This window comes from Camellia sinensis, chromosome 4 (assembly GCF_055761805.1).
Source record: "Camellia sinensis isolate YWXY chromosome 4, ASM5576180v1, whole genome shotgun sequence".
In the NCBI taxonomy this organism is placed as follows: Eukaryota; Viridiplantae; Streptophyta; class Magnoliopsida; order Ericales; family Theaceae; genus Camellia; species Camellia sinensis.
Window position 1 is genome coordinate 173,177,467 of NC_138964.1, and position 22,685 is coordinate 173,200,151.

General features: G+C 34.6%; 1 long non-coding RNA gene across 2 annotated transcripts; it reads right to left on the bottom strand.

Annotated features, from left to right (window-relative positions):
• Nucleotides 1-458: 458 nt before the first annotated feature.
• On the bottom strand, nt 459-5,408 carry LOC114263675 (uncharacterized). 2 transcript variants are annotated; one of them, XR_014365781.1, is made up of 6 exons: nt 5,134-5,408; nt 3,233-3,338; nt 2,553-2,810; nt 2,365-2,443; nt 2,155-2,243; nt 459-898 (listed from the first exon to the last, which is right to left on the bottom strand). It is a non-coding gene; the product is annotated as an uncharacterized LOC114263675 (long non-coding RNA). The 2 variants fall into 2 exon arrangements; XR_014365782.1 differs by having other exon boundaries at nt 459-907.
• Between the last annotated feature and the right edge of the window lie 17,277 nt (nt 5,409-22,685).

The following is a 22,685-nucleotide window of genomic DNA, read 5'->3' on the forward strand; positions in this document are numbered from 1 at the left end:
TACGACATTTTTGTCATGCCATAAATCATCATACTTTCCATGACATAATTTTGCTTGCCGTAGAAGGTTATTTTTAATATATTTATGACATACTTTGTATGCCATATATAATATTTTACAGCATTTTCTTACATGTCATAAATCATCACTTTGCACGACATAATTTTGTATGCCGTAGAAGGTCATTTTTAATATATTTATGACATACTTTGCATGCCGTATATAATCTTTTACGACATTTTCTTACATGCCATAAATTATTACACTTTTCACGACATAATTTTGCATGCCGTAGAAAGTTATTTTTAATATAATATATATATATATATATACAGGAATATAACATTGCCTAACAGTATATAGACAGTAGCTTATAAAATGCAATCTGTTAACAAACCAAGCAGAAGCAACAACTATGAGGTAAGCAAAAAAATCTAATATCCATACACCAAACAACCTGCATACTAACTTTCATCATCAACTTCTATCATATCAAGCTAATAACAACCTCAAACATACAAATCAAAAAAAGTATTCAAATCATAAGATTCACTAATCTCTAAAATATGACTTTAAACATCCAAAAAGTATAACTACAAATTGTAAATCAGTTAGTCTAATATTTAGTCTAAAAGAATGAATTGACTAGGCCATGCAACTGTACTTCCTATTGCATTTTAAAAATCATACATTTCATGAGTAGAACGAAACAATGGCACGTTGACTGTTACGTGGTTCACCCATACTTTCCAACATAAAGGTCCAAGAGTCATATGATGCACCTTTGACTTGGGATCCCTTAATGTAATTTAGCCTTCTGCAACCACCGAGTTCGTCCCTCCCAATCCAACAACTTGCATTTGACATTCTCTAAGCTTGACACACCATTACTTTGATCCTACAAAAACTAAGAGTATATAAGCATACTGCATAACATTCATTCCATTTACCAAATATTAGTTCAACAAAGGAAATGAAAGTATGAATCATAAGAATCAGATTTTACGAAAAAATGGAATAAAACAACAGGACAAGACAGCTAGCTAACTACCTCTCCTAGACCCTACTATAAGCGAAAGTATTAGCACCACATAAGACAAGTCGTTATGGCGGTGAAACACACAAGGTGGTCGGACCATAATGTTTTGGCTATAATACAATTAGCTCTGTTAGGCAAATTGCAGACAAGAACTACTATATGGAAGGAAATATCAAAGGCAAAGACGAATTATACACATTAGAACTCTCAAAAGACTTGAGAGGAGGTGAGATCATCTAGAGATAGGACACCATGAGATTTGATTCTGTAACCAACTTGTGTGGGGAAAACAAACCGACGAAGTAATAGAATGATGACAGCAACACCCATTTTAAGTAGTGCTCCGCATTTTGACTTTTTTAAGACATAAAAATTTAAATTTAAATTTTTTTAAAAAAAACACCCAAATAACGAAGGCATGCATATTGGATCAATGCAACATTAGGTTGTCAAGAAAGTAGAAATGAAGTGAAAATGGGAATAGAACTTTCTCAAAAGAACACTGATTGAGAGGTCAAAACCAGCTTGTTCATGCTTCGAGTGGACTTCCCACCCTGACTGAAAATGGAAACGGTTACCTTTCCTAGGGCTAATTTCAACAAAAGCAACAAATTCTTAGATGGCACAGGTAAGGTTGTGTTTGGTTCTTTGGATTTTGATAGAGAGACAAGAAAAGGAAAGGCAAATGTAAAAAGATTCCCTTTTTCGTCTATAAATCTCTCCTTAAATTTAAAATCCAAATACCGCCTAAATGATCAAAATAGCAAAGTAAAAAATGAAGCAAGAGATTTGTAGGAGAAAGGACACACTGATCTCTATAAAAGCAGTTTCATATTTATAACCAAATCATTCCCTATTCCATGAGATTTTCATAATAATTCGGCTTAATGTAATGGAATTCTCAGCCATGCATCAGTCTTCGAAGGACAAATTGGTTAAAGGATTGTTCTACCAAAGCATGCTATTTTAATAACAGATCTTTCAAACTCAACCTCAAGCAATTTGGAATTTGTTTTCCAAACCCATGTTTTGAAAATATGATTTCACTAAAGTTTTGTTCTCAAACTATGACTTCAATCATAATAATTGAGACTTCGAAAAAGAGCATAACTTACCATATCTAAACCAGTTGGAAGGTTTGCAATTGAAGAACCACCACGTTTAGATAATTTCATAGCTTCAATGCTTTCAGTAACATAACCAACTTCATTCACCAAAAAAAAACCATAAAAACAATTCATTAAGCATATAGCTACCACATAATTTCAACAATTAAAAACATGAAGAGTAGATAAAAATGTTTTGAAAATACTATTTTCACTCACTGAAGTTCAAAGGTTGTCATGAGGAGTAGATTGGAATAGATTGGAGTAGATCGAAGCCTCTTTGGGAGGGATTGGTACCCTACAATCAAAGATAAACGTGCAAGTGAATTAAATATAAAATAACAAATTAAACATAAACAAATTTTGTGCCGTGACATTATATTATCATGTTTAGCTTTTCCTCTTACATCATTTTGCGTTCTTTCTTTGATAAGCATGGCTCTTATCTCATTGAGTTGTTGTTCTAAGTCCAGCACCTTGCCTTCAAGTTTTCTCACGTGCTCGTTTTGGTGTACTTGTGCATCAACCTTAGATGGTAATGCCCCAAATCCCAGCCCTTGTACACTCCCACGACACTCGGGACCAAAAGTATGAAAAATCGCATCATCTTTTATAGATTTTGGACCCTCATCAGTAGAAGCCTTATGAAGTTCTTGAACATTTTCCTAAAAATATAAAGCATGCCTTAATAAATTGATGTGAATGCAAATTATAATACCAAAAAAAAAAAAAACATAAATCAAGCTCTAGAATCACAATCCACAAGCCAAAGTTATTTTAAAAACAAGAAACTAAAAAGCCATCTCATTATAGGACATGCATAACTGACAATACTTAAACAACATAAAACTTAGCATATGAACAAGATTTTTGGACAAACCAAGCATTATTATACATTCACTATTCAACATTTACAAAGAGAAATTTTCGAAAGTGTAAACATTTCATCCCAAACATAGCACTAGAAACCAAAAGCAAGCAAAATCAAAAGATCAGATTTGGGCTTCCAAGCTTGCGTATGAATAAATTTATTTGAGACAAAAATAGAATTTCCCTAACAATGCAAGCTTGCGTATTCAAAGATTACCTTCACAAAGAGCAAGCTTAACCTTCTTTCCCTTGCAATATTTGAAAGCAAAAAGCTCTTATATATCAATCTCTACTAGAAGGATATTAATGGCCTGACGATCTTTCTGAAAAATTCAATTCTCCATAAAATCAAAATGGGGAAAAATAGAAACCTTAATATTCAACAGAAAATAATCACAAAAAATTTAAGCAGAAACCTTAAAATAAAACTGGATTAGTTTCCACCTCACTATATGAAGTATATGAACTTCATGAATCTATGATTGTTAAGTAGAGAGGTAGATCAAATAAGCTACCTAGTACTAGAGAATCATCTCACATAAAACATATGTTTTGCAACTAAAAAATGGGGAAGACAATAATATAAGCAGAGCAAAATGCCACCAATAAAGTTTGTGTTAACATTTTGGTTATTAATCAAAATTTAATTTGTAACCATATTTAATTTACATGTAATGTAATAGTTCAAAGATATACAATAATAATTATTAATTCTATTACAGTTTTTTTTTTCAATATTTATTCATGCATTGCATGGGTTCAAGGCTAGTTATACATTACTAGTATATAATTCCTCAACAATGATAGAGACCCCAATTTTAGGGACCCCACAACCCCCAAAGTGATTCATACCACTTATGATGTGGGTCTCACACATACATAGATAGTGTAGATCACTTTAGGGTTGTAGTCTCCAAAATTGAGGGTTCCAAAAAATTTGTATACAAAATGTGTAGAAGCTCTCACATGAGAGTGGATCTTCAAAAATAAATTTTCTTAGAGTGATTTTTTAGATGACTAAAATTGAATTCAAACAAAATTTAAAGTACAATAATCATTTCATATTTCAATTATTGAAGCCTATCTCCTTCACTCTATAATTACTATACGAAAAATCACTCTAAAACATTCCGACTCGAGACTCATATATGTGGACTCCACTGAAAAATTTCTGCATAAAGAGTTGAATAATGTAGTCCAAATCTGTCACCTGTAGTTGGTTTGTGACCTTCATTTGTCATGGTAATTTTTACCAGTTTAAGATAAGGTAAGATAAGATAAGATAAGAATAGAATAATAATAAGCGTATGATAAGCGTTCAGCATGTAAGTTGGGTCATACTAATCTATAAGCAAGGGCCATTCAACTTCCCCTTAAACTAAAGGTCAATCAAGAGGTTGCTGTGACTTGGACACAACCGACAACGCCAAATGGGTACAGATAGAGAGAGAGCAACAAATTGAAGCTTTAAATTACAATTACATTGAAGTGAACGACATACCTGAGATTAGATAGGTGAGATTTTTCAGTATTTAGTTCAGAAACAAAATAAAGCAGAAAATATAAGAGAATGGGGTTCAAATGTAAAATGCTTATCATCAAACAAAAAAGTAATAAAAAAATGGGAAAAAAAACAAAACGAGCAGTGCGAAAATTGGCAGAAAACAGAAGCTTTTGATCATGACAAGACAAAACTACCATGGTTCACATGCTTCACTCAACCAACACTGAATCAAATGCTTTATACATTCTAATAAAGCCATCGATTGCGAGATATCAAAACAAAGAGCTTCGAAGACTGGCGATTATTGAATCAGATAAAATAAATTTCTCATATAGACTAAAAGAGATATCTATTAATCCTAAAATTGGGAGATTGATAAAATTTGAAATCAAGAAAAGACACAGTAAGCAACAGTGAGAGAATAAAGAGCAAAGAAGTTGTGATTTCGCCACAAATCACGAATAGTGTAGCAAATTTTCAGAAAACCCGCAATAAAATCTATCAAAACAAAAAACAGAATATGAAAATCGCCTTACATTTTGGAATTGATAGCCAAAATCGAAGAATGAGAGAGAGAGAGAGAGAGAGACAGAGACAGAAACAGTAGTGCTCACCTTAGTAGACAATGGTGCTCACTCCTCTCGTCGGTGCAGATGGTGGAGGCGGTGGAGCTTCGAAATCTCAAAATCGAAATTTCCAATCGCTCTGAGATTGGATCTGAGATGAATCACCAATCGCTCTGAGATTAGATCAAACGGGGCTGAAGAAGGCTGATTCGATCGGTTGAGAGAGATTAGGGTTCAGAGAGGGTTGAGAGAGAGAGAGAGAGAAGAGAGTGAGAGAGAGAGAGAGAGAGAGAGACACCAGAGAGTGAGTGAGAGAGTTAGGGGCCTAAAATGTTTTTCAGTTTTTTGTTTTAGTTATTGTAATATTTGTAATATTTTAAATAAAATTTTTTTTTACTTCTTAAATTCAAATAATTTACATATATTAAAAGAAATATTTTATTTTAATTTTAATAATGTTTTACTTTTTAATTTCTTTAAAAAAAATCACTAAATTCAAAAAAATATAAAATTTAATACATTTCATATATATATATATATTATATTTTATTATTTTTTTTACAAATGTTTTATTTTTTAGTTGTATTCAGATTAGACACATCTAAAAAGTAAAAAATAAATAAATTATTAAAAGAAAGAAAAATATCAAATCAAGATAATTTAAAAAAATAATAATTACAAATTAGTGAGAAGCCATATAAATATTAATTATTAAAATTACAAACTTTTTCATGAATGTGTAATTTTTTTTTCCCCCAAAATCCCACTGGGTGTAATTATCCTTTAAAAGAGACACTAAATTACAAAATAATGTATAAATTATTTTTTATGTTGTCCTCAATTAGGAAAATTTAAGGTGAAAAGCTTGGTTGGAAATTGTTAGCTTTTTTAAATCAAAAAAAAAAAAAAAAATTGGATTGAAATTTTTTTAATAAAAGTTTTCACGACATGATAATGCATGTCGTGTAAAGTTATAATATTTTACGACATGAAATGTATGCCATCTTAAGTACAAATATTTTATGACATATTTTTGTATGCCGTGAAAATAAACATTTTTTACAGCGTGCTTTTGCGTGCCATAAAAAAAATTCTAATTGATTTTTTTTTTTTTTTTTGCAGAAGTTTTCATGACATGTTAATGTATGCCGTGTAAAGTTGTAATATTTTACAACATGAAATGTATGTCGTCTTAAGTACAAATATTTTACGACATATTTTTGTGAGTCGTAAAAACATACATTTTTTACGACATACTTTTGCACGCTATAAATATATGAATCAACGACTTACATAGTATGTATGCTGTTATTGACAAAACATTAACGGCTTACAAAAAAAAATGCGGTTTAATGTACTAACTACGACATGCATTTAATGCATGTCGTAAACATGATGCCGTAAATAGTTAGTTTTGTTGTAGTGTGACAAGCTTGTATTCGGATAACTATTATTCTAAGAGCATATATTATTAAATTATTGAAAAAATTATTTTGATTTTAAATGTAAGTGATGGGAGATGAGTGAGTTTGAAACTTAAGTGCCACATAATTTTTAAAAATTTAATAGATTTTATAAAAAAAATTAAGAATAGAGATTTGGAGGCCTAAGAGCACACCCACTACATTTGCTTATGTATATATGTATATGTATATGTATATGTATATATATATATATATAGTGTAGATATAGATCTTCAAGCAAAAAAAAAAAAAAAGAGATTGAAAGTAATGTGGTGTAAAAGAATGGAGAAATAGTATTGTTGAAAAATAAAAATGTAATGAGAAAGAAAAATAAATAAATATTGACTAATCTTTAACAACCTTAGAAAAAAATAATAAAAATGGTGTGATATTCTCTTGCATGATATAACCTCTTTAGGGATAAGCCAGTTACATATGACATTTAAAAAAAATATTGAAACTATGTAAGGTAGGTAGGGTTTTTTAACCGATAAATGGTTTGGGGAAAGAAGAGAAAGAGTAGAAAGAAATGTTTTAATTTTTTGAAAATTGGTGAGAGAGATTATGATGGGGAAGATTATAGATTTTTTTTTTTATTTTTCCATTTGAAATACATAAATTAAGAAATAATTATGATTTGTAAAATAATTAAAAATCAATTAAATGTATTAGTCAATAATTTTGTAAATTAAAAATTCAATAATTTTGGAATGAGCGTTTAGAGCTCTTAGAAGGTTTCTCATTAAAAAATCCATTTTCTTATATAATATATAGATAGATAAATGTGTTAGACATTGAATATTTATAATTTATATATATTTTAATTTATTAGGAATGAGAGTTGTGATTTTTTATTTATTTTTTAAATAACATGATAGAGTGGGAGACGTGATATATGATATTTGTGGATTTATTGAGTGAATTGGTGGTGATGGGTATGGATGAATTTTTTATTATTTTATTTTTATTTTATATTATATATAGTGAGAGGTAGTTAGAAGACCTGAAAAATAAGAAGAGAGATGAAGGGATGTGTCATGTAAATTTTATTTTTTTTTCAAAATTATGAGAATTTAAGAATGAAGTTTTGGAGCCCTTTGACATAACAATTAGCATAACAATCTTGAAAAAAAAAAAAAAAAAGAAGAAGAAGAAGAAGAAGAAGAATATCTTTGCCACAATTTATAGAAAAATACAATTAGTATAAAAATCAATGTTTTAAAAACCGGACCAGTAAATGAACCGAAAAAGGGATTGGGTGGACGGGTCACCGGTTCAACCGTCGAGTTGAACCGGAATTGAACCGTGACGTAATAAATATATTAAAATTATATTTAATTAAATATATAAGTAATAAAATTAAAAATTAAAAATATTAAATTATATTTAATATTTCTCCTAATATTTTTTTACTGAAAAATATAATAATATATTTCAAAATATTATTATTTTTAATTTTGGAAGAGGAAATCAAATATTCACTATTCCCTCTATATGATTTTAATTCAAATAATTTGATTGAAAGAAGAGCAAAAATTTTGAAGAGATGTCAAAATTTCAATATTCCCTTCAATTCAATATATTTGATTGAATCTCACATGGATTTCTTGAATTTTTTTAAGAAGCTTTTTCTTATAAATAGGTAGAGACTTTTATAATAATTTCAAACGCTTAATGGGATTTCTCACAAGAGGAGACCCTTGAAAAAGAGTTTCCAATTAAAATTTTCTTATATTCTTATATATATATATAAAATAAGAAAAAAAGAAAGAAAAGAAAGAAATAATTTTTAAAAAAAAGGTAAGAAGAAATCAACAAAAAACAAAATTTTCAATTTCATTGAACCGGCTCTTGTTTGCCAGTTCTCTCTAAATAGGCCAGTTTTTAGCTTCAAACAGTTCAAAGGGTATATCCGGACCGAAACCCCGACTGGTGGACTGTAACAACCCTCGTCACTGTTTACCGAATAACCACTAATTACCGTTAAACTGAAACTGATTATGACTGATAAGTGAACTGAATAAACTACTGAACTGACTGACTGAAATTGAAACTAAATTGACTGAGTATACCTGTTTAATTGTAATTCTATCTGTTTGGTCATTTGATTATCTGGTCGTGTCTTTGTGTTTAAATTGCTAATTAAAGGCCTTATCGGCGACCGAACCGGAAACCGATTAGTGTTTTATGATCATCGTGATTTATGTGATTTTATGGTGTGATTACCTGAAAACTGATTAGGTATGATTAAATTAGATTAAAATGAGTTAAATTGCATTGTTCCACTTATTCACAATTTTGCCATCCCTAGTGGATCACTTAGGCAACATACTTGGAGGCTTGTATACTTGTAAACAAAACATTTCTTCTTCCATTTCTTGCACACAACCGACCAAAAGAGTGAGAGTGAGGGAATTGAGTTCAAGTGAGAGTCTAGCTTGGAGACTTGGAGAATTTGTAGGAGATTTGCCTAAATTGAACTTTTACTCTTGTAATTGAAGACCTAGGTAAGGAAATTCAACCCCTCATTATTGTGTTTAAATTGATTCTTGCATGGTTCATGTCTAATTGAAGAGTTAAGTCAAGAATTGGTTCATTAATGTTGAATTGGAGCTCATTCCATGCATGCATGTTTGAATTGTCGAATTTTGAATTAATTCCATGGAGAATTGTCTCATGCATGCTCATAGTTAAGTTAAGTCCATATTTTCATCTTGTTTTTGGAACAACTGGCTCCTTAGAGCATCAAATTGAAGCTTTGAAATGATTTAAATTCATGCATGTTTGCATGTTTGTTTCAAATTGAGTTGTTTGAAACACCATTGGGCTTTGATTTTACAAATTGAGCTTTGAATCATGTTAAAGTATGAGTTTTGATGTGTTTTCTAGAAAATTGGCCCAAGAGGATCGGAGTTTATGGTTTAAAACTTGGTTTTGAGCTTGAGGTTCAAATCTGGAATTTTCAGAATTTGGACTCACGCTCGAGCGGGGTGACTGGCGCTCGAGCGTGGAAATCGTGCTCCCAGCATTTTGTTTTGTTTTGAAGTCCACTCGAGCGGAATAATTGACGCTCGAGCGAGACATTGTGTCTCATGCTCGAGCGGGAGTCGAGCGCCCAATCGAGCGTGATTTTCGCCTATCCAGCACTTTTGACTGTTTTGCAGAACGCTCGAGTGGGTAAGTCTACGCTCGAGCCAAAACCTTTGTCTGCATGTCCGCTCGAGCGGAGTAACCTACGCTCGAGCGTGACCCCTGTTTTCTAAAAATTCTGAAAATATTTTTCAAGTGCATCTTTGCATCCTCATCTCATCCTAGGCATTCTTAGGCCTAGTTTAAAACATCTTAATAAGGATATAGATGTAGAACCACACCGAGCCAAATTAGGGATTAAGTTATTATCTTTCCCAACTGTGTAGCTTAGTGTGTGTTCAATTTGTAACTGTGTAGGGTTGGCGACTGGGGACGCGCTCTAGCTTTACTGTAGCCCAGAACTCTGTGAGTAACAACTGTGTAAAAATATGTTCAAAATGATTATCTTTTGAACAATTGAACTGTACTGCTTTTTGAACTGATACTGTTGATTGAATGAATGTATGTCCTATATTCTGAACTGTACTGTGGCATCCTTAGCAACTACTGTTTACTATTTACTGTTACAGAGATCTCTATCAGTTCCCTCGTTGGAACCACTACTGTTACTGACTGATGGCCATCATTTACTGTTCGGTCTTTTAAGACCTATTGTTTACTGTATTGTTATGCTAATGGATGTACCACATATGACTGAATGACTGATATACTGAATTAATGAACTGTTTTCATTACTGTAAGGACATTCATTCTTAACCCTTTACGCATTGTGTTATTCACTGGGCCTTAGCTCACTGCTTATATATATATGTAGGTGTACAGGCACCAGACCGCAGCTAGGAGCGTCGGGGTAAACTCCAGTTTTGTCAAGCCAACCTATGTGCCTCAATGCGAGGTTCCGAGCCTGTAAAGCTATGGCTTAGGGGTGTTTTTAATTTCCCCGTCTGCCTCTGTATCTGTTTTGCGCGACTGTATAGACTGTTGCTGTATTGTTTAATGGGGATTAGGTCCCTGAACTGAATGAATGTATATATGTACATACTGTTTTGTCTGACTGTATATATATATATATATGAATGAAAAGTCTTTTTGCATACAAATTATCGCAGCTCATTGGACATTGTTTATTTACTGTATTGGCTTCCGCCAGCCCCTGTAATCTGTCTTACTGTATTACTGTTAAGCAGGCCTTCGGTAATCTCGGATTACTGGCCGGTTACGGTGCTAAACCCATAGGGGCGGGTTTGGGTCGTGACAGAGTGGTATCAGAGCGATAGTTACCACGAGTTATACCGCACAGATGTATCCAAATGAGCTATAGGGTGTCCTAGAAAAGTAAATAGGGCATCACATGAGCATGATAAGTGTGTATGGCTATGACATGACTGAATGTATGCTAATGTGTTAATTTGTTTAAACAAATGACTGCCTATGTTAATAACTGTTATAACTGCATATAGTGAGATGGATAATTCGAGAACTGCAAATGAATCTGAAACCTCATCCTCTGAGGCAAGAATGGCAAGACTAGAAAGAATGATGGAACTAATAACTGAAAGACTGGACCAACAACAGAATCAACAGCCCCCACCTCCTCCTCCGGTACAGCCGGAACAGAATGCCAATGTTAATGATGGGGACATAATTGCTCTCACCCATAATTCAGCAAAATGAAACCGTCGTCCTTCCAGGGAGGCCTTGAACCGTTAAAAGCTGAAGCATGGTTTCTTGAGACTGAAAAATTGTTTGAGGTTTTTCCGTGCTCTGAAGCACATAAAGTGCTATTGGCCACTATTACTCTGCAAGAAGAAGCCAGAAGGTGGTGGATTCTTATCCGTGATAACAACACCGTAATGACTTGGGCTCAATTCAAAGGAGCCTTCTTCGAGAAGTATTTCCCTCAGTGTGTTAGGGACAGAAAAGTGACTGAGTTTGAACAACTGAAACAAGGCACCATGTCGGTGGCTGAATATGAGACAAAATTTATTGAACTTGCCCGTTATGCACCACACATGGTGGACACTGATTATAAGAAGGCCAGAAAGTTTGAAGGCAGCCTTAATGTTGCAATACTCGACAGAATTAATGTTTTGAAGCTACCGAACTATGTAAATGTTCTTGACCGAGCCTTGATGGCTGAATCGAACATTGAAGCACTGAAAATGGAAACACCAGCATTTGAATGGCGTGGTAAAAGGCAGGGTTTTAAATTCAAGAAAGGCAAGCATAACCCATTGAATAAGAAACAGAATATGGGGTCAACAACTAGCCCCAGCCAAGGAAGTGGTTTCATACCACCCTGTTCTGAGTGTGGCAAGAAGCATAAAGGGGTCTGTTATAAAATATCTGGAGCCTGCTACAGGTGTGGCAAGGTGGGCCACACAGTTAAAGACTGCCCCTCTGTTCCATAAGCCAATAGTAAAGCTGCACCAAGCGTGGCAACATCAACTGTTGCACCAAAACCGAACCCCAAAGCTACCGGGAAAGAGCCCATGAGGCAGGGCCGAGTGTTCGTCCTAGTACCGGGAGACGTGTAGAATACCGGGACCGTTGTGTCAAGTATTCTCTCTATTTGTACTCAAAATGCTTATGTACTGATTGATTCGGGGTCTACGCATTCATATGTGTCGCATGCTTTTTCGCGAAAACTGAATAGACCATTAGAACCCATGAATTATCTATTAGCTGTATCATCGCCCATTGGGGAATCTATGACCTGTGCATATATGTACCCTGCTTGTGAAATTATTGTTGGAGATGCACATTTGCTTATTGACTTACTACCTCTGAACATTGATCATTTTGACGTAATATTGGGAATGGATTGGCTAACAAAATACCATGCTACTATAGACTGTGTAACAAAATAAGTAGTTTTCCGTCCACCGGGTTTACCCGAATTTGTGTTTAATGGGGTTGGAGTAGTACCTCCTCCGTATTTGATTTCATCTGTGAAAGCTGTTAAATTTATTAGAAAGGGGTGTAAGGGATATCTGTGTTCTGTATTGACTGTATCTACTGATGATAATGCTAACGTGAACAGTATTTCTATAGTCAGAGAATTCCCAGATGTTTTCCCAGATAATCTGCCAGGGGATTTGACTGACAGAGAGATTGAATTTACCGTTGATGTGATTCCGGGAACGCAGCCAGTATCTAAAGCTCCTTACCGAATGGCTCCAACTGAACTGAAAGAATTGAAAGTGCAACTGCAAGAACTGCTGGATAAGAAGTTCATTAGGCCTAGCACTTCGCCATGGGGCACTTCCGTTTTATTTGTGAAAAAGAAAGATGGCTCACTAAGACTGTGCATTGACTACCGTGAACTGAACAAGGTAACTGTGAAAAATAAATACCCATTGCCACGTATTGATGACTTATTTGATCAGTTACAGGGTGCTCAAGTGTTCTCTAAAATCGACCTCAGATCAGGATACCATCAGTTGAAGGTTAAACCAGAGGACATTGACAAAACTGCTTTTCGAACGAGGTATGGACATTACGAATTTTTAGTTATGCCTTTCGGAGTTACCAATGCACCTGCTGCATTTATGGACCTCATGAACAGAATCTTTAAACCATACCTTGATGACTTTATTGTAGTATTCATTGATGACATACTGATTTACTCCAAAAGTATAGAAGAGCACGAACATCATCTGAGACTTGCCCTACAGACCCTAAGAGAACAGAAACTTTATGCTAAACTGTCTAAATGCGAATTTTGGCTTGATCATGTTATGTTTTTGGGGCATGTTGTTAGCAAAGATGGAATTTCGGTTGATCCGCAGAAAATTGAAGCTGTAGTAAACTGGCCTAGACCAACAAATATGACAGAAGTCCAAAGCTTTTTGGGACTAGCCGGGTATTACAGAAGATTTGTCAAAGATTTCTCCAAAATTGCCTTACCGTTGACTCAGTTAACTCAGAAGGGGATATCGTTTGACTGGACTGACCAAAAGGAATCGGCATTCCAAGAGTTGAAAACTTGACTTGTAACTGCACCGGTTCTTACCCTACCTGCAGGTACGGACGGTTATACTGTATTTAGTGATGCTTCTCATAAAGGTTTGGGATGTGTTTTAATGCAGAATGGGAGAGTTATTGCTTATGCTTCCCGACAACTGAGACCGCACGAAAAGAACTACCCGACCCATGATCTGGAACTTGCTGCAGTAGTATTTGCACTGAAAATCTGGCATCACTATCTGTATGGGGCGACATGTGAAGTATATACTGACCACAAGAGTCTGAAATATTTCTTCACACAGAAAGAACTGAACATGAGACAGCGGAGATGGCTAGAACTAATTAAAGACTATGACCTACAGATTTTGTACCATCCGGGGAAAGCCAATACCGTTGCCGATGCACTGAGTCGGAAATCGACTGGAAATTTAGCCTGTTTGCTTACCGGGCAGAAAGAACTACTTTGTGACCTTGAAAAATCTGAAATTGAAATCGTTTTACGAGAACAATTTGGAACCTTAGCTGCTATTTCTGCTCAACCAGCATTGATTGAAGAGATTAAACAGAAACATCAACTGGATGACTTCTTGAAGAAGATCATCGAAGAAAGGAAAACTAGACCAAGACCGGGTTTCAAATTTGAAAGTAATGTACTGAAATTTCAAGAAAGACTATGTGTACCGAATGATACTGAATTGAAAAGAAGAGTTCTGCAAGAGGGCCACAATTCAAAATTTTCTATCCATCTAGGGAATACGAAAATGTACCAAGATTAGAAACTGAATTTTTGGTGGCCGAGAATGAAGAAAGAAATTGCTGATTTTGTATCGAAATGTCTTCATTGCCAACAAGTCAAAGCCGAACATCAACGACCCACAGGCTTATTGCAGCCCTTATCGATACCGGAGTGGAAATGGGAGCATATCACCATGGATTTTATTGTGGGATTGCCTCGCTTCAGTAAAGGTATGGACTCAATTTGGGTTATCATTGATAGACTGACTAAATCTACTCACTTCTTACCTGTTAGGACAATTTATAATGCGGACAAATTGGCTATACTCTATATTGATGAAATTGTTAGACTGCATGGAGTGCCTGTGTCCATTGTTTCCAACAGGGATTCAAAGTTTACATCGAGATTTTGGCAAAGCTTACAGACTGCATTGGGTACCGAATTGAGACTGAGTAGTGCTTATCATCCTCAGACCGATGGCCAGACAGAAAGGACCATCCAGACTCTGGAGGATTTACTGAGAATGTGTGTCATTGATTTCCAGGGAAACTGGGAAAGTCATTTGCCACTGGCTAAATTCGCCTACAACAACAGCTATCATTCAAGTATTGGTATGGCGCCTTTTAAGGCATTGTATGGCAGAAAATGTAGATCTCCGATTTGCTGGGCAGAAGTTGGAGATGGGCCTTTTCTTGGGCCCAAGATTGTATATGAAACAACTGAGAAAGTGAAACTGATACAACAGAGACTGAAAACCGCTCAGAGCAGACAGAAAAGTTATGCTGATGTCAGAAGACGGGATAGAGAATATGAAGTGGGTGATCACGTATTTATGAAAGTGACACCGATGAAAGGCCAGACTCATTTTGGAGTCAAGGGCAAATTAGCGCCGAGATACGTCGGACCATACGAGATTATTGAGAAAATCAATCTGGTGGCGTATCAAGTTGCGCTCCCTCCTAAAATGGAGCATATGCACAACATCTTCCACATTTCTATGTTGAGGGACTACCTCCGGGATCCTTTCCATGTGATAGAGCCTACTCGTGTAGTGCTGAGTGATAACTACACTTACGAGGAACGGCCTATTCAGATTGTAAACAAACGGATCAAGAAACTGAGAAGCAAAGAGATCCTGTTAGTGAAAGTTGACTAGCAAAACCACGGTGGCGTGTATGCCACTTAGGAAAGGGAACATGACGTGGCTAAAAGATATCCTGAACTGTTTCCACTGAATCCTGTTTTCTTCCAAAACGAAGGTAACTCGAGTTTAGAGGACTAAACTCTTTTTAAGGAGGGGAGACTGTAGCAACCCTCGTCACTGTTTACCGAATAATCACTGATTACCGTTAAACTGAAACTGATTATGACTGATAAGTGAACTGAATAAACTACTGAACTGACTGACTGAAATTGAAACTGAATTGACTGAGTATACCTGTTCAATTGTAATTCTATCTGTTTGGTCATTTGATTATCTGTTCGTGTCTTTGTGTTTAAACTACTAATTGAAGGCCTTATCGGCGGCCGAACCGGAAATCGATTAGTGTTTTATGATCATCGTGATTTATGTGATTTTATGGTGTGATTACCTGAAAACTAATTAGGTATGATTAAATTAGATTAAAATGAGTTAAATTGCATTGTTCTACTTATTCACAATTTTGCTATCCCTAGTGGATCACTTAGGCAACATACTTGGAGGCTTGTATACTTGTAAACAAAACATTTCTTCTTCCATTTCTTGCACACAACCGACCAAAAGAGTGAGAGTGAGGGAATTGAGTTCAAGTGAGAGTCTAGCTGGGAGACTTGGAGAATTTGTAGGAGATTTGCCTAAATTGAACTTCTACTCTTGTAATTGAAGACCTAGGTAAGGAAATTCAACCCCTCATTATTGTGTTTAAATTGATTCTTGCATGGTTCATGTCTAATTGAAGAGTTAAGTCAAGAATTGGTTCATTAATGTTGAATTGGAGCTCATTCCATGCATGCATGTTTGAATTGTCGAATTTTGAATTGATTCCATGGAGAATTGTCTCATGCATGCTCATAGTTAAGTTAAGTCCATGTTTTCATCTTGTTTTTGGAACAATTGGCTCCTTAGAGCATCAAATTGAAGCTTTGAAATGATTTAAATTCATGCATGTTTGTATGTTCTTCATATTTATGGAAATTGGTTTCAAATTGAGTTGTTTGAAACATCCTTGGGCTTTGATTTTACAAATTGAGCTTTGAATCATGTTAAAGTATGAGTTTTGATGTGTTTTCTGGAAAATTGGCCCAAGAGGATCGGAGTTTATGGTTTAAAACTTGGTTTTGAGCTTGAGGTTCAAATATGGAATTTCTAGAATTTGGGCTCACGCTCAAGCGGGGTGACTGGCACTCGAGCGTGGAAATCGTGCTCCCAGCATTTTGTTCTGTTTTGAAGTCCGCTCGAGCGGAATAATTGACGCTCGAGCGGGACATTGTGTCTCATGCTCGAGCGGGTGTCGAGCGCCCAATCGAGCGTGGTTTTCGCCTATCCAGCACTTTTGACTATTTTGCAGAACGCTCGAGCGGGTAAGTCTACGCTCGAACGGAAACCTTTGTCTGCATGTCCGCTCTAGCGGAGTAACCTACGCTCGAGCGTGACCCCTGTTTTCTGAAAATTCTAAAAATGTTTTTCAAGTGCATCTTTGCATCCTCATCTCATCCTAGGCATTCTTAAGCCTAGTTTAAAACATCTTAATGAGGATATAGATGTAAAACCACACCGAGCCGAATTAGGGATTAAGTTATTATCTTTCCCAACTGTGTAGCTTAGTGTGTGTTCAATCTGTAACTGTGTAGGGTTGGCGACTGGGGACGCGCTCTAGCTTTACTGTAGCCCAGAACTCTGTGAGTAACAACTGTGTAAAAATATGTTCAAAATGATTATCTTTTGAACAATTGAACTGTACTGCTTTTTGAACTGATACTGTTGATTGAATGAATGTATGTCCTATATTCTGAACTGTACTGTGGCATCCTTAGCAACTACTGTTTACTATTTACTGTTACAGAGATCTCTGTCGGTTCCCTCGTTGGAACCACTACTGTTACTGACTGATGGCCATCATTTACTGTTCCGTCTTTTAAGATCTACTGTTTACTGTATTGTTATGCTAATGGATGTACCACATATGACTGAATGACTGATATACTGAATTAATGAACTGTTTCATTACTGTAAAGACATTCATTCTTAACCCCTTTACGTATTGTGTTATTCACTGGGCTTTAGCTCACTGCTTATATATATGTAGGTGTATAGGCACCAGACCGCAGCTAGGAGCGTCGGGGTAAACTCCAGTTTTGTCGAGCCAACCCATGTGCCTCAATGCGAGGTTCCGAGCCTGTAAAGCTACGGCTTAGGGGTGTTTTTAATTTCCCCGTCTGTCTCTGTATCTGTTTTGCGCGACTGTATAGACCGTTACCGTACTGTTTAATGGGGATTAGGTCCCTGAACTGAATGAATGTATATATGTATACACTGTTTTGTCTAACTGTATATATATATATATATATATGAATGAAAAGTCTTTTTGCATACAGATTATCACAGCTCATTGGACATTGTTTATTTACTGTATTGGCTTCCACCAGCCCCTGTACTCTGTCTTACTGTATTACTGTTAAACAGGCCTTCGATAATCTCAGATTACTGGCCGGTTACGGTGGGGCGGGTTTGGGTCGTGACATGGACGGTTCAATTGGTCGAACCGACTGGCCCGGTCCAATTTTCAAAACCATGATAAAAATATTGAAAAATAAAAAAGAGTAATGACTAAACTTGTAAACGTACACAAAGGAAAGAGTTAGAGTTAAATTTAAAAAAAAATATATTAAAAAAAAATATAGTGACAGACTCATAAAAAGGTAACAGGATAATGACAACATGTGATAAAAGAAAATAAGAAAGTATGTGATTGAAAATGCAGAGATGTAGAGAGATTATGCATAAATGGAAGTTTCAAAATTTGGAAATAAAATGAAGGATATAGAGGAAGAAAACATGAGAGTTAGGCCTAAATTTTTGGTAGTGAAGTAGGAATAATTTCATTTTGTTATGGCTTAATTTTCTTTATATAAAATCAAATTTAATTATATTAGATGAAGATAGATAATCTAGTTCAAATCTAAAGATATAAATTATATAAATACACTGGAAAAAGGAAAAAACAAATCAAATTAAGAATAGAAGATTCAAATCTAAATATAAAAGTTAGATAAACATACAAAATAAATAAATTAATTAATTAATTAAAAATAGATGAAATGATGAAGGGAGTAGGAATGGCAACGGGGGCGGGGCAGGGCAGGGCTGGGGATCCCACTCCTCGTCCCCGATCCCCGATAACCAAACCTTCCCCGTCCCCGGCCCCGATCCCCGACGGGAAACCTATCACGGTTCCCGTCCCCGCCACCAACGGGGATCGAGTTTCTCCGATCCTGAAAATTCCCCGATCCAAATCTGTTTCAACATTTAACACCATCAACAACAACTTTCAACATCATCAGCAACATCCTTAAAAAATCATACACAAAGAGAGACACACACATATACATACATATTTACATGTGTACATTCACACAAAGAGAGACACACACATACATTATACATACACACAGAGACACACACATACATGTACACACACAGAGAGAGAGAGGACAACGGAGGAGATAGACGGAGATCGGCTCATCGGTGGCGACGATGAAGGAGATCAACACAGATTTGAGATCTCTATGTGACTGCGACTACAATGACTCAACGGACAAGAAGAGAGAGAGCAGCGATGGAGGTGGAGCGAACAACGGAGTCGACGGAGGTGAAGCGGTGGTGCGAGGTGGACAGCGACTCCGGCGTCACGGACAGTGATGGTTGCGATGAGGAGGTAGAGAGGAGAGGTGCGAGAGTGAGAGAGAGGAGAGGGAAGAGAGAGAGAGAGAGAGAGAGAGAGAGAGTGTGTGTGTGTGTGTGTGTGTGTGTGTGTGTGTGAGACAGAATAGAACATAGAGGTTATATTAAGGGGTATATATAGTAAGTTTAATTCGGGGGGGCTAACGGGGTCGGGGTAGGGGTCAGGGTCAGGGTCAGGGTCGAGGCCGGGGGTGAAAAACATATCACCGTTCTCGGCCCGAAAATCATCGGGGATTTATTTTTGAGTACCATCCTCGGCCCGTTGGGGATATTTTTCGGAAAAAAAAAAAAAATCGCTCTAATCAGGGTCGGGGGATCGGGTCTCTGTCGGGTCAGTTTCAAATTGCCATCCCTAGAAGGGAGTGGGTTGGAAGATGAACAAAATCAAATGTCACATAATCTTTTAAAATTTTGAAAATTATAGGAAATTAATAATAGACTTACGCAATTGAGTGAATTGTGGTCATGAATATGCATGAGTGGATTGTAGGAATGAGAATTGTTGATTTATTTATTTAATAATGCGATAGACATTAGATATTTGTAATTTATACATATATATATATATATATATAATTTATTGGGAATGAGAGTTGTGAGAGTTTTTTTTAAATAACGTGATAGAGTGGGAGAGGTGATATGTGATATTTGTAGGTTTGTTGAGTGGATTCAAAGTGATGGATATGGATGAAATTTTTTTTATTTTATATATGGAGAGGGAGTGAAAAAACCTCAAAAGTGAGAAGAGAGATAAAAAGGATGTGTCATGTAATTTTTTTTTCCCTTTCAAAATTATGATAATTTAGGAATGAAGTTTTAGAACTTTTTGACATAATAACTACATTTTGCTATAATTCAATTATAACATATTTATATTTTAATTTTTAAAATAAGTTTTATATAGTTTATATTTCTACATGTTCTTATTTTCCAAATGACTATAAAAAATTGAATAATTAGAATCACTTCTAATTGTCGTTCTCCTTCCAATTTAACTATTATGTTTAATATCAAAACGATCGTTTATTTTACTATCTTATAATTTAATACATATCATATAAAGTTATTAGATGATAATTACACTTGTAAAGCACAATAGAACTAAAATTATTAAAATAAACAAACAATTTAACTAAATTTATTATATATAAGTATTCAAGTAACACCAAAAATTACTTAAGAGTGAATATTCTTATTATTTATAATTGATTATCACAACTGTTTGGAACGGATGCGATCAATAGAATTAAGGCGGGTGACTTAAGTGGATGAGTGTGTCTGGGATACTATACGATAAATGAGTACCCACTAGATTAAAAGTAAAGTTTTATAAAATAACTATTAGACCAGCGATATTGTACAAGACAGAATATTAAGTAATTAAGAAACAACATGTATAGAAGATGAGTGTTGCTGCGATAAGAATGCTAATGTGGATGTATGACAAGATTAGAAAAGACAGAGTTAGGAATGAGTATATTCAATAGTTGATAGAAGCAGTACGAATAGAAGATAACTCGAGAGAGAATAGATTGAGATGGTTTAGTCATAAAATAGATAAAGATCACACTTTTTTTTATGTGATGTATGTTATTTAATCACACCTTTTAAGTTTTATTAAAGTGTGATCTTTGAGGTGTGATTAAAATGGGTCATTTTTAATCACACTTTTTAAGTGTGCTTAATAACATTTAGATCGCACCTTTTAAGTGTGATTAAAAATATTTAGATCACATCTTTTAAGTATGATTAAAAATATTTAGACCACACTTTTTAAGTGTGATTAAAAATATTTAGACCACACCTTTTAAGTGTGATTAAAAATATTTAGATCACATGTTTTAAGTGTGATTAATAACATTTAGATCACACATTTTAAGTGTGAATAAAAATATTTAGATCACACATTTTAAGTGTGATTAATAACATTTACATCACATCTTTTAAGTGTGATTAATAACTAATAAAATCTGTGATAAAAAAAAGGATTCAACATATTTGAAAAATAATCAATATTATTTTTGTATGCACATTTTGAAAAATGTATTACACATTATATACTATACTTTGAATCATAACCACATATTGAATGGAATAACGTCATATATTTCATAAATGAAAATTAAATGTTCAAAAGTATATACAAAGGAATTAAATAAAAGAAATTTAACTGTGCTTACATATATTAAAAAATGAAAAAACTTAAAAAAAAACTAAGTTATTTAATTCTTTGACCATATTTTGCATCTCTCTAAGAAATTTCTAACCTGAAAAATAAAAACACAAATTAATTCAAAAACCGCAAAAGCATATGAATAAACTAACTATTTATAGAGACTATTCTAGTTTTACAAAAGATACCGTCGGACTTTTTCTCATCATACTGACTCTTCATCTCCTGCTTCAATAGGAAAAAAAACAACCACTTTGATTGAATAATCAATTCTCGTGGAAAAAATGGACCAAATATCTTAAGATAGCTGAATATGAACTATGACTACAGGACAACAATGCTCAGGAGAAGGAACAGGGTTATGCAAACATTTTATCCGTACCCTTAAATATAGGAAAACTCATGTGTTAAAAGATTTTAGCAGTTAACTCATCATCAGACATGAACATGCAGAAAACAAATTACTCCATTTCTTAAACCACATAAAACAATATGTCTCTGCAACAAGAGATGAGTTTGTTACATTGAAATCATATAGTGATAGTCACACAACCACAGACAAAGGTCATGTAATGATAATAGATAAAAAAAATATCAAATAAAAATTGTAATGATAATATATAAAAGTACAGTAATGCCATTTATAAATCTTGAGATGAGGTCAATATCAACCAAGGAAAAAGTTGTTGACTTGATTATGCAAAGTCTGTTAACTGTTGATGTGCAAATTCTGAATTACATATTGGTGCCACATGGAACCTAATGGAATTAAGATTTTAGTCAAGTAAGTTTTATGTCAAGTTTTCTTTAGGTTAATGTGTTGCAAATACTTTAATATGAAGTTTGTGTAACCTCAGAATTCTTAACAAGACAGAACCAAAAAAAAGAAAGAGTGATCCACTTAGTAATCCAAAAAAATAAGGAGGCAGACGTGAAAATAGACAATTTAGAAACATTTGTATGGAATCTTAAATGTGATAATTACCAAATGATCAAGCTGTAGTGACAAAAGGTTACTTTTACAACGAAACACCCATGATTGCACACTAGTTTCCAGATTTACCAAGGTGGCTCTAAGACCGGTGCCTATACCAACCAAAAGTAAAAACAAAACAAATAGGAGCAAAGCATGAAATATTAGTCATTTAACACAGTCCTGATTGTCATTTTCAATAGGGCCACAACCTGTTAATGTCGTTACTACTTGTGAACTAATGAAGCATGCTA